Here is a 12172-nt window from a genome sequence, read left to right on the forward strand (position 1 = left end):
TGTTCTCACACATACCATATGGCTTTCTGTTTCTTTCTTTTTTCCTATTAAGAAAGTAGACAGTATGTGCTGAAGCCAGTACTCATTCAGTCTAAACTTTTACATACTTTGTATCTATAGTACAATAGAATAAAAATCAATGCTTGAATGCAGTCGCTATGGAAAACTGTTTGACAGTTCCTCAAAAAGCTAAACCTAAAATCACCACAGGACCTAGCAATTCCACTCCAAGGTACATGCATACTCAAAACAATTGAAAGTAGAGACTTGAACAGATATTTGTGTAGCTAAATGTCCATCAATAGATGAATGGATAAATAAATGTGATATATACATCCATCCATATATATGCCATATTTGTTTTATACGTATGTGATGGGATATTACTGAGTTTTAAAAAGCAATGGAATTCTGATACATGCTATAACATGAGTGAACCTTGAAAACATTATACTTGGTGAAATAAACCTGACACAAAAGGACAAACATATGATTCCACTCAATAGGGAATATCTAGAATAGGCAAATTCATGGAAACAGAAAGTAGATTCAAGTTTACCAGGGGCTTGCGGGGGGAAGGAAATGGAGAGTTAGTGCTTAATAGTTACGGTTTCTGTTTGGAGTGATGAAAACTTTTGGAAAGAGACAGCGGTGATGGTTGCACAACATTGTGATTGTAATGAATTGTACACTTAAAAATGGTTAAAATGGCAACTTTCATGTTATATAATTTTCTACAATTTAAAAAACTTAATAATATAATATGCCAAAAATTATTGGATTGTACACTCTAAATGGGTGAATTGTATGATATGTGAATTATATCTCAATAAAGATGTTATAAAAATTAATGTTTGAAGCCCTTCTTCAATGCTTGAAGCTCAGGTCCCTTTTCCTTAAAGGAGCCTTCCCTAGTCATTTTGGTGACCCTTCTCTTATTGTCAACTCAAAATATTTTGCTTGTTTACATCACTCAGCAATTAATCTTACCCTCCTTTTGACATCTCTAGTGTTATTTAATTACTGTTACACATTTAATATTTGATTATGCTTTGTTTACAAAACTAGATTAGTTGCTCAAATTATCAAATCAAGACTCATATTTAATATTTGTTTGTACTTTGTTTACCAAACAAGATTAGTAGTAGCTCAAATTGTCAAATCAGGACCCAGTAGCCCTCTACTATCTTCAAATCATAAAAAAATAAATTTTATACTTGCACAAATACATTAAGTAAAAATTTTAATAACAAATGCTAAGAGAAAGCATTCTGGGAAAAAATAACCAGAATAATCATTTCCTGGTCACTCCAATTAATCAAGTATGTAACAGATTTAGTTCACTATAATTACTAAAAATAGGCAATAACAGGATACTTTTAACAGGAAATTTTCTGATTGACCAGTCATTTTTCTTTTCCCCAATTTAATTAAAGACATTGTCCAAATTTTTCTTTCCCCCAATTTAATTAAAGACAAGACATTGTCCAAATAAAAAACAAAATAGGTGAGGAATACACAAATATTTAACATACTATTAATATTTTTTATGTCTAAGTAGAAATATTCAAGATATATACTTCTAATCCTGAACAGAATTAACTAAAATATGACATTACACAGCTAATTTAGTTACAATAAAACAGGATGTTTTGGGGCCAACCAAAAATTTTTATTTACTTTAAAAGCTCACTTAATAATTACAGTGATATTAAAATAAATTATATGTAGGTATTTGGGATATAATAATCAAAGAAAAGGAAGACTTTAGAAGAAATATGAAGGATGAATAGATATATTTTTTATTCTTTTGAAAAAATAGCATAAAAATTTGAAAAATGTATAAAACAGCACACTCTAAATAAAGTCATATATTTATAGAACAGAAACATAAAGGCTAGGTAAATTTCCTACCTATGTCCTTAGTACATGCTTAAAATGACCTTTTAGGCTTATAGGCTATTTTAATCCACAGCAAGGTTTGTCTTTTCTTTAATTAGTACTTTAAAAAATGCGTAAAATGTTTTTGCTAAAGTATGTCTTTCCTGCAGAATGTGTGAACCACGTGCTCTTAAGTGTGTCTTTAAAAACATATCATAAACTTAAACAGTATTAAGTCACATGAAGTTTATGAAATTTAAGAATTTAAGAAATAAGATATTTTTATCTAAAGGCAAAAGGTTTAAGTTTTTAAAATACAGTATCATTACATCAAACGTAAATCTGCTTCAATGAACAACTATATTTCTATACCTACTGAAGTAGAATGACTTATGTGCACTTTTACAGTGAAAATACCCACTGGCATCTCAGAGAATATTGCTTTTCCAGTCAGAAACACAGCTATTTATCAAATTCACTTGCCCAGAAAATAGACAATAAAGGGAAGGAAAGAAAAAATGGTTTCCATCAGACAAAATACATGAGTTAAAACTCATTCTTCATTAATTAGAAAGTCCTCATGCCCTTAATCTCTGAGGTTTTAATAATTTACACATGATTCCAACAAGCTTGGGTTCGGATTCCCAAATTTATAGCATATTAGAAAGAGGGATAAAGATGATGATGATACCAGATAAAAATTTCTAAGCATATATTAAGCACCACACACGGAAATGGAGGCTAGGAGTGAAGGGAGTGTCTGTAATGGGTAACTGTACTGAAGGCTGCGTACGAATTCAAAAGTTCCTATGATCAAGGAATTCAAGCCTTGATCATGCCGTGACTCCATGATTAAAAATCTACAAACATATGTTCCAAAGTATCACTATGTTACAATACAGAATAAGTAATGTTCAAAAAGATAACTCCTTGAGACCTTAACTAAAAGTTTTTAAAATCTACAAGTTGAAAATATACATTTTTAAAATAAGGAGCATGGGCAATAGAATCTAAAGACCTAGATCTGAATCCAGAAAAATCACCTAATATATCAATTACCCTAGGCAATTTTAATCTCCCTCAGACTCAGTTTTTCCAAATGTAAAATGAGGATAATATTTACCTTATGGCACTATGGTGAGAATCGACATAACATAAAAGCACCCAGTACAACTCATGAATACAGTAGTCACTGAAATACTCTGAAAATGTAAACACCCAGAATAATTTGTTCTTTGATATAAATAACTTTATTACTTTTTAAATGTCATTACTTTTTAGATGTTTAGGTGTTACTCTGGTTCATAAACACGTGAAGTAGAAATTGCCAAGATTTATTAAATTGTATAAACTATGCTCATAAATTTCATCATAAACCACCTCTTTGAGTAAGTCCAATACATTCTTCAGCCTCAATTTAGATGGTATCTCATCTGGAAAGCCCTTCCACAACCTCCACTTGCATATCTACTAGACACCTAAAATTCTACGACATCCAAAACCAAACTCCCGATTCCCCATCCCTTTCCCAAACCTGCTCCATCTGAAAACCTTCCTCATCTCACAGTTGATGGCAACACTATCCTTCCAGTTGCTCAGCCAAAAACCTTGGAGTCCTCTTGTCTTCTCTTTTTCTCATATCCCACATCCAATCTATCAGAAACAATTTTTGGTTGTACCCTAAAAACACACAGAATTTGACTGCTATCACCCTTATCGAACCCCCTACCTTCAATCACTTCAATCACCAGAGCCTTCTAACTGGTGGTCAATGCCTCCCTATGGTCTATTCCCAACATAGTAACTGAAGTGATCCTTTAAAAATATGAGCCAGATTTAATGAAAGCCCTGCAATGGCTCCTCCGTCTTTACAGTGTTCTTTAAAGTCCTACATGATCTGACCCTCCCACCCATTACCTCTGTCAATACCTCCTCCTACTCTCTCTTCTCCCTCACTCTGCTCCCATCACCCTGGCCCCCTGTTCATCACTCTGAACACATCAGGTATGCTCCCATCTCAAGCCCTGTGCCTGGAAGGCTCTTCCCAAAGATATCCACATAGCTAACTTCCTTGGTCTTTGCTCAAATATCACCTTCTCTGTAAATCCTTCCCCAGCCTCTGCAACCCATCACCACCACAGCCTTCTTATCCTGCTCTACTGTTTCTTTTCTCTGTAACACTTGTCACCTTCTAACATGCTATACGCCTATTTATTATGCTTATTGTTTATCTCCATCCCCAGTAAAATATACATTGCACAAGAGCAGAGACTTTTGAAAAGTTTTATTTACTGATATATCCCATGTACCTAGAACTGCACCCAAAAGTGCAAATTAAATATGTAAATAAAAGACTATCTCAGATAATTGTTTATCTCACCTATAGCACCCTGAGCTGACCCCCATTATGTCAGTTATAAGACTGTACTGTAAAGGCCTGTTAATTTCCTGCCTCTCCCACTAAACTGTAAGTTTCTTGAAACAAAGGATTTTATTTTGCTTTCCATTATTATTGCCAGTACTTCCTTACAGTGTCTGACACTTAGTAAGCACTCCATAATATTTGATAAACTGATGAAAAATATAAAACCATCTAAATCAAAGGTGTACACACCTTTATTATCTCCAAAATATAAACACAGTGCTGAAAGGCATGACACTGAAGACTGAGTTCTGGATTTTGGATTCTGTTAGCGTTTCTGGTCCGACAGACCAAAACTAAAGAACACTGACGAAATCATTAATTCTCTACAACTACTTCCTTATCAGTAAAAATGGGAATAATGATGGTACCTGCACCTCACGTGATTATCACAAATATAAAATGAGATGATAGTAGAGTTCAGAACATGCCACTCCAAAATATGCTGCTCCAGCATATTGACTACTTTGAGCTAAAGGCACTTGAGAAACAGCAAACACAAGAAGAACACTCTGATCTTCCTTCTTTTTCTTAAAAGCACTAAATGAAATTCCTATATGAAAGATGTCCTCCCTATACCAGGGGGAAGGTAACATTCTTTTCATCAAGGACAAAAAGTTGAGACCCAGAGAATTCTACACAAACAGACTTTGTTAAAATAATTCTTATCTCCCTTTAGCCTCCCCACATAGTTTAGTCACTTTTGCACAATTGCCTCTCTTTGTTCAACCTAATATAAAACAAGTAGGTTTCGCCATTTCTTTGGGTCTTTGTTCCTACGCAGACTCCTGTGTCACATAAAGCTTGTATTAAACAAATTTGTATGCTTTTCACCTGTTGATCTGTCTTATGTCAATTTACTTCTCAGGCCCAGCCTAAAAGAACTCTGAGAGGATAAAGGTAAAAGTTTGCCTCTCCCACAACAGCATTAGTCCAGTGGTTTGCACATATTAAGCATTCAATAAATGACATCTACTATTTGTTATTACAAATTAGGTAGAGGCACTACTATGTGTCCTACTTGAATAACTTGACTCAGAATATTCACTAAATAAAATCTTTAGAATATCCTTGGAATGCACCAATAATTTATATTAAAAATTACCAGGTTACCTAAAACAACTTTGATAACCATTTTGCAAAAGAAGGTACCTCAGTTCTCTAAATAAAAGTAGGATTCTATTTACATTATCCCAGAACATTTTTAAATATTTCTGGATCTTAGGTTCTATAACCATCTTCAATAACTGCCTTCAATGCTTAATAATTTCATAACGTGTTTTCTTTTATATAACCAAGATACTTAATACTAGAGTTTGAAATTAAACATCTTGCAATTTAGACGAACTATACTTACAGGCCTATAATACATACATACTTTCTTCCTTCTACTGTGAATAATCTCATTTCCAGGAAAAAGACTTTTGAGAAAAACTTAAATACTTTAAGAATATTTGTGACTCTTTACTAAATCATTCCAAGCTTTCCACTTCTCATTTTTGTCATGTTTCCAACAGCATGTATAATCCTTTGGTAATGTTATATTAAGGACTGAGCAAAACTAACACTTCTGTTCAAATTAAAAGGCCAATTATATGGTGTTTATTTTAAACCTTATTGTCTATTATCTTATACTAGAAATAATTATTCTATTATTTCCTCATCTACTGTGACTCCTAAATATTTTCCTGTCCTATCTTCAGAGTCAGTTCTCCATTTTAAAAAATACTTGTGAAAACTCATTTTCTTTATAGTTTGTACCGCCATAAAGAAATAAACAAACTGTAGATTTTACTTAGCATTCATATGGACAGCAGACAAGAAAACTGAGGTAAGCAGTTTAAGTGATTGTCCCACGACCACAGATGGAGTGACTGCCAGCTTTAGGATTAAAACTAAGAAGCTCATTATTCCCTTCTTATATTCTGCGTACTTAATGTTGTTTTTACATCACAAAGATCTCTTAACTAATTTAAGAACAATAATTTAATACTTAAAATAATTACAGCAATATGTAAATAGATTTATGAAATTTATTAAACAAAAATAAAATTAGTTCATCCAAATAATCCCTGAAGAAATTAATCTGATTTACTATATAAATTATTTTTTAAATTTTACTTAGAGTGCCAAGAAAGTGACAGCTTAAAATAATTTATCATTTCAATGTCTTTTTAAAAAGCTAATTTCTTTAGCCAAAATCTACAACAAGTATATGAGATGGTTGGATTTGATTCCAAACAGAAATACTTTTTCATTAAAAAAAAAAATCCTCCAAACTTAAAACAGTAGTTTCTACTCTAATTTTAAACTTCAACTTCAGAATATATTTATAACAGCTATATCTATGAAAAGACAATGATAAAAAGTAAAGAAAACACCAAATGCTATTGCATTTACAGGAGAAAAAGACATACAGTATAACATTAACAGCTTACTGTGGAGAGTGGGTTTAATCAGGAAGTAGCCATTATCCTTTCGATTCAGAGCAGTGACAGCACTCCCAAACAAGCCGTGATATTTCTCAGTTAAAAGGCAGGAAAGAACAGCTACTATTGTGTCCTAGCTTTGCTGACCCCAAAGGTCACCATATGTCTTTTATCAAACGCTATGGTGAAAACATAATCCAAGTAAGCATTTACAATGCTCTATTTGTTGAAACACCTAAAATCTACCTAACACAACCTCTCTCTCTCAGTTACTCACAAAACATGGCTGTCTTATTCAGAGATTAGCAATTATTGTAATGAGATACTGTCGGAGAGGGTCAAATAGTACTTCCTGCAGTTTACACATCTTGATTTCCTGGTAAACAAACTGAAAGGCAGGTGGAGCACACAGATCACCAGTAAACGTGAATGCTCACGTGACAAAACTAAGCCAGGTAAGGCTGAGTCTCAAGTATTCGTTCTTTTCTTAATTTTATTAACGTCAAAACAGACAATAAAGAGTTCTGTCTTTCTTCCTTTTTTAAGGAAGGCTTAATCCTGACATGCATAGGCACACAGTTTATAATAAGGAATACTTGAAAAATGAATCTGTTTAAGCAGGTTTTAAAAATTACTTCTGGCAAGTAAATTGTAAAAACAAGGCAATGCTAACAAGGTTTAAAAAAAACCCCTGAGAACAACTGTTCAAAAACCTGCTAAATATACGGAAAAGTCTTTAAATTTCAATTACTTCAAGAAAGCAGATAAAAGACATTTCTGAGTTATAAAGAATATAAAAATTAAATTTTTAGTCAAAGCATAAGCCTATTTTTATTAGGACAAGCTCCTCCAAAAAAACATGACTTTACAATTTATGTGGTAATCTTTGGGAAAAAATATCTCAATTATATGAATGAATCAAAAAGTCTACATAAATTGAAGCTACTCCTGGCATTATTTTAAATTGGTATTTCAAAAAGAAAACAAAACTTAAAATATTTACCTGTGAGCATTTAAAAAAAATTAGTAGCTTGAAAACTAAGTTTCCTGTACTTAGTCTTTTTGCCCAAAATTGCTGTTTTTTCATTCTCTGAAATTTCTAGTATAGTTAAAAGAGGTTGATTTAAATTAAGGGCATAAAAAAAACAAACACACTGTCAAATGATAAACTACTTCCCTCCTTTAAAACAAATCTCCTAAATATTTTTAATCTACAAAATTGTATTTATCTTAAAAAAGTTTACATACACTAAGGCCATGCATCTACATTCTTTTTTTTTTTTTTTTTTTTAAAGATTTTATTTTTTTCCTTTTTCTCCCCAAAGCCCCCTGGTACATAGTTGTATATTCTTCGTTGTGGGTCCCTCTAGTTGTGGCATGTGGGACGCTGCCTCAGCGTGGTTTGATGAGCAGTGCCATGTCCGCGCCCAGGATTCAAACCAACGAAACACTGGGCCGCCTGCAGCGGAGCGCGCAAACTTAACCACTCGGCCACGGGGCCAGCCCCATGCATCTACATTCTAATTATTATGAACACAGATGCTTTAACTTTAATGCAAAGAGCTCTTGACAACTCTTTTACAACAATATAATCATATCAAAGTGTTAAATTATATTACTTAAATCAGGTTTATATTTACTCTGTTTGCAAAATAAAATTCTAATGTACGGAAATAGAAAACAAAACAAAGTGACAATAAAATCAGTAACAACAAAAAGAAGACCCTAGTAGACAAGACTGCCAAGAGTACAGAATCTCAGAACAGTCTCACTACAAACACTTCATGTGTGTCCTTTGAAAGGAGTATGTATTCAATATTGAATGACATTATTGCAAAAAGCAATTACCCATCCGCCTTTACTAGGATAACACATGAAACAGACAGCAAATTTTCAGAAAACTATGACTAAGGAATTAACAGTTTCAGTTGCATTTCTTGGTCAAATTAAATAATTCAAATACCCTACAGGTAGCTGAAATGCAAAAACATAGCCCTTATTTCCCTTACAGAAAACTTAAAATATAATTCCTACTAAATAGGTAGCTTTGAACATGTAATTCATATATAAAACAAAACTAAATTTTAAATTAGGAAATTATTATCTCGATTATTTCAAAGATCTATGACTATCTTAGTTTCCCACAATGGGTCAAATTTAGAAGATAATGAAAAAAATGTAGAAGAAAATTATTTTGAAATTTTGTTTCATTTAAGGTAGGTTTTTTTTTCCCCCCGAGGAAGATTAGCCCTGAGCTGATATCTGCCGCCAATCCTCCTCCTTTTGCTGAGGAATACTGGCCCTGAGCTCACATCTGTGCCCATCTTCCTCTACTTTATATGTGGGATGCCAGCACAACATGGCTTGTCAAGAGGTGCCATGTCCATACCCGGGATCTGAACCTGCGAACCCCGGGCCACCCTGGCGCCCATTCAAGGTAGTTTTCATCAAGTGTCAGCAACTTTTGGTATTAAGAGTTTACAATTCAGGGGCCAGCCCGGTGGCACAGCAGTTAAGTGTGGACGTTCTGCTTCGGAAGCCTGGTTTTCGACAGTTCAGATCCCGGGTGCAGACACTGCACTGCTTGGCACGCCATGCTGTGCTGGCATCCCACATATAAAGTAGAGAAAGATGGGCACAGATGTGAGCTCAGGGCCAGTCTTCCTCAGCAAAAAGAGGAGGATTGACAGCAGATGTTAGCTCAGGGCTAATCGTCCTCAAAAAACAAAAAAGAATTTACATTACAAGGGCAGGGACAAAACCCAGGGTAATATATATGGTACCCTGTGAGTTAGAAAAAGACCCCCTCTAAGCTGACATGGGAGAAAAAGGCATCTTTTCCTTCTCTAGGATATATTTCAGCTGTACTTGTTCTCTCAGCCAGGCACTCTTGTGTAGGCATGCTTAGCACAAGGAACTAGACCTGGTAGCTCTGTACAGGCAAAAAGCTTCAGAAAGGATTCCCCTGCCCCTGGCAGGTCTAAGAAACCACAGACGAGATTAGTCCTCCGCGACTTAAGAAATTCCTGCAAAATGAAGAGGGGACGTACAGCAAGGGACACAAGGAGGAAAAAAGGCTCCCACTTTAATTTGCTTGCTTTCTGCTGGCAATGAATAAGCTTTACATTGTTATTTATATCCCATCTGATTCCAAAACAATTTAAGGTGACTTACAGAAATATGAGTAGTAGAAAATAATGCTTTTAAAATATAAATTAATATGAATAAAGGGAAAATAAGAGGAAGCAAGAAAGATGAATCACAAGGTAAGGTTGCAACACAGAAACGCCTATCATAAGGCCTTGCACAACTCTAAGATGTGGGTGGTTCAGCTCTGAGCTTCCCAGCAATCAAAGTAAAGTGGGAAACAAGATCAAATTACAAAGTTCTCATTCTCTATAAGGCATATTTTACAAACAAGTACCAACACTTTTCCTAGTTCTCAGAATTGAGAGAAATTTCTTCTATACTTTTCAATAATGCAACACTGGACAATACAATAATTTTCTCAACAGCATCTTTCCAGAAATTAAATAATAAATTTCATATGAAAGTTTCTTTGAATATTTTCTCAGTGTAAGCCGTTGTTATAATATAATGAAATATTACCCAGAAAACAAGCCATCTTGCTAGGAAGGCTTCTGTAATTTATCTAATCTGGGTCTTCAAACAAATACCAACAATCCCAAAGATCTTTTGCTAAATTCACAGTCCCTTTTCATATTCCAGATTCATATTTCATTTTCTAAATTCAGGTGTTCTGTTTGATAAACAAAATGGGCATGCAAGCATTAACTGTGGTCCCAGATCAGATGAAGGAGAAGAAACTAGTAGGCAGGTCCAGACACTTAAAAGGGAACTCTCTGGGGATTTTTTTTGGTGAGGAAGATTGGTCCTGAGCTAACGTCTGTTGCCAATCTTCCTCTTTTTGTGAGAAAGATTGGCCTTGAGCTAACATCTGTGCCCATCTTCCTCTATTTTGTATGTGGGATGCTGCCACAGCATGGCTTAATGAGCAGTGTGTAGGTCCGTGCCTGGGATCCGAACCTGTGAACCCCAGGCCACCAAAGTGGAGTGCACGAACTTAACCACTATGCCACGGGGCTGGCCTGGGACTTCTCTTTTTAAGTTAAAACAATTCCTCTCTTTTTCATTGGTGACCTTCCATAAGCCCGCTCAATTCAACAGCCTGGGAGCTCAACCTATGATGATTTCTATTCCTCTTCAGTTTGGTATTTCTAACTATGGTAGAAAAAACGAGGTCCATAATGGTAGCATCTCAAGATACCATATATCTGGACTGAATACTACTAAAATTTAACAAGGTTACTACAATCTGGGTTTCATGTGAGGTGAATAGGTAGAAGCAAACCATATCCTCTAGTACAGTTGCCTTGTTCTCTTTTCTCTCTCTCAAAGGTGCCAAGCTTATGTTCTCCCACCTCCCAGATCATGTTTCTCTTGTTTCCCACTGTCTCTTGACCTCGTTATCAGTTTAGATCTCATCATTTTCAGGATGCTCCTCTCTCAGAGCCTGACTATTTGGGTCCATAAAAGTGTCTTTCTGTACATGATTTATCTCTATATTATTCTCTAATTATTTGGGGGATCTCCTTTGCTAAGATTTTGAAATTCCTTGTTTTATATTACCCACTGTGAACAATAAAATGCAAATACTTAATATGATTCATTAACAAATTGCTGTACATATTTATCACAGCTCATGTTTGTCCAACATAACCAAGATATTTACTAGGATTGCATCAAGTGAGCCAGAAGGCCAATTTTTACCATATAGATAATTTCTCTTTTTTCTCTTTTTCTGGTGAGGAAGATTGTCACTGAGCTAACATCTGTGCCAATCTTCCTCTATTTTGTATGTGGGACACTGCCATGGCATGGCTTGATGAGTGATGTATAGGTCCATGCCCAGGATCTGAACTCATGAACCTTGGGCCGCCAAAGCAAAGCGTGCAAACTTAACCACTATTCCAGCAGGACGGCCCCACCATATACGTAATTTCTAAATGCTATACAACCAGCTGATATTAAATCAAATCTTGGACTTTCTAGTTTCAAAGCTTGTCAAAAGAATTTTAGTTGTGAGGACAACTTTTGAGAACACTACAAAAACCAAGAGACATTGTAAATTATAATCAGGCCTCAAAATGACTAAAATTAAATCACAATTGTGGCCAATAGAGTTTGATCTATATTTGAACTCATATACATAACCCAGACAGTCATGCAGCCTATTCTTTATTAAATGAACTCTTCCAATGTGTAGCTACAGAAATTGATTTCTGAATTTCCTATTTTATGAAAATTCAAATCTAACTATAGTAATCTCAACATACAATTTTTGCTACTGCAAAAGTAAGAAGGATTTACATTTGGCATAATATGTACACTTGCTTAACATTTTTCCTGCAATAAGAAA

The 12172-nt window shown here is 34.6% G+C and overlaps 1 protein-coding gene across 42 annotated transcripts in view; it reads right to left on the bottom strand.

The window, feature by feature from the left end:
- Positions 1-12172, bottom strand: part of BAZ2B (bromodomain adjacent to zinc finger domain 2B) — a 296373-nt gene that overhangs the window by 167958 nt on the left and 116243 nt on the right. For 11 of the 42 annotated variants that reach the window (XM_070241124.1, XM_070241122.1, XM_070241118.1 and 8 more), the window contains exon 1: positions 6742-7051. The exons of 21 other annotated variants lie outside the window; for them this stretch is intronic. The gene's annotated coding sequence lies outside the window, so the exon portion shown is untranslated. Of the gene's footprint in view, positions 1-6741; positions 7130-12172 lie in introns of those variants that run through there. 10 more of the 42 variants (XM_070241136.1, XM_070241133.1, XM_070241115.1 and 7 more) reach the window with 4 other exon arrangements.

Source organism: Equus caballus, chromosome 18 (genome assembly GCF_041296265.1).
Source record: "Equus caballus isolate H_3958 breed thoroughbred chromosome 18, TB-T2T, whole genome shotgun sequence".
Taxonomy (NCBI): Eukaryota; Metazoa; Chordata; class Mammalia; order Perissodactyla; family Equidae; genus Equus; species Equus caballus.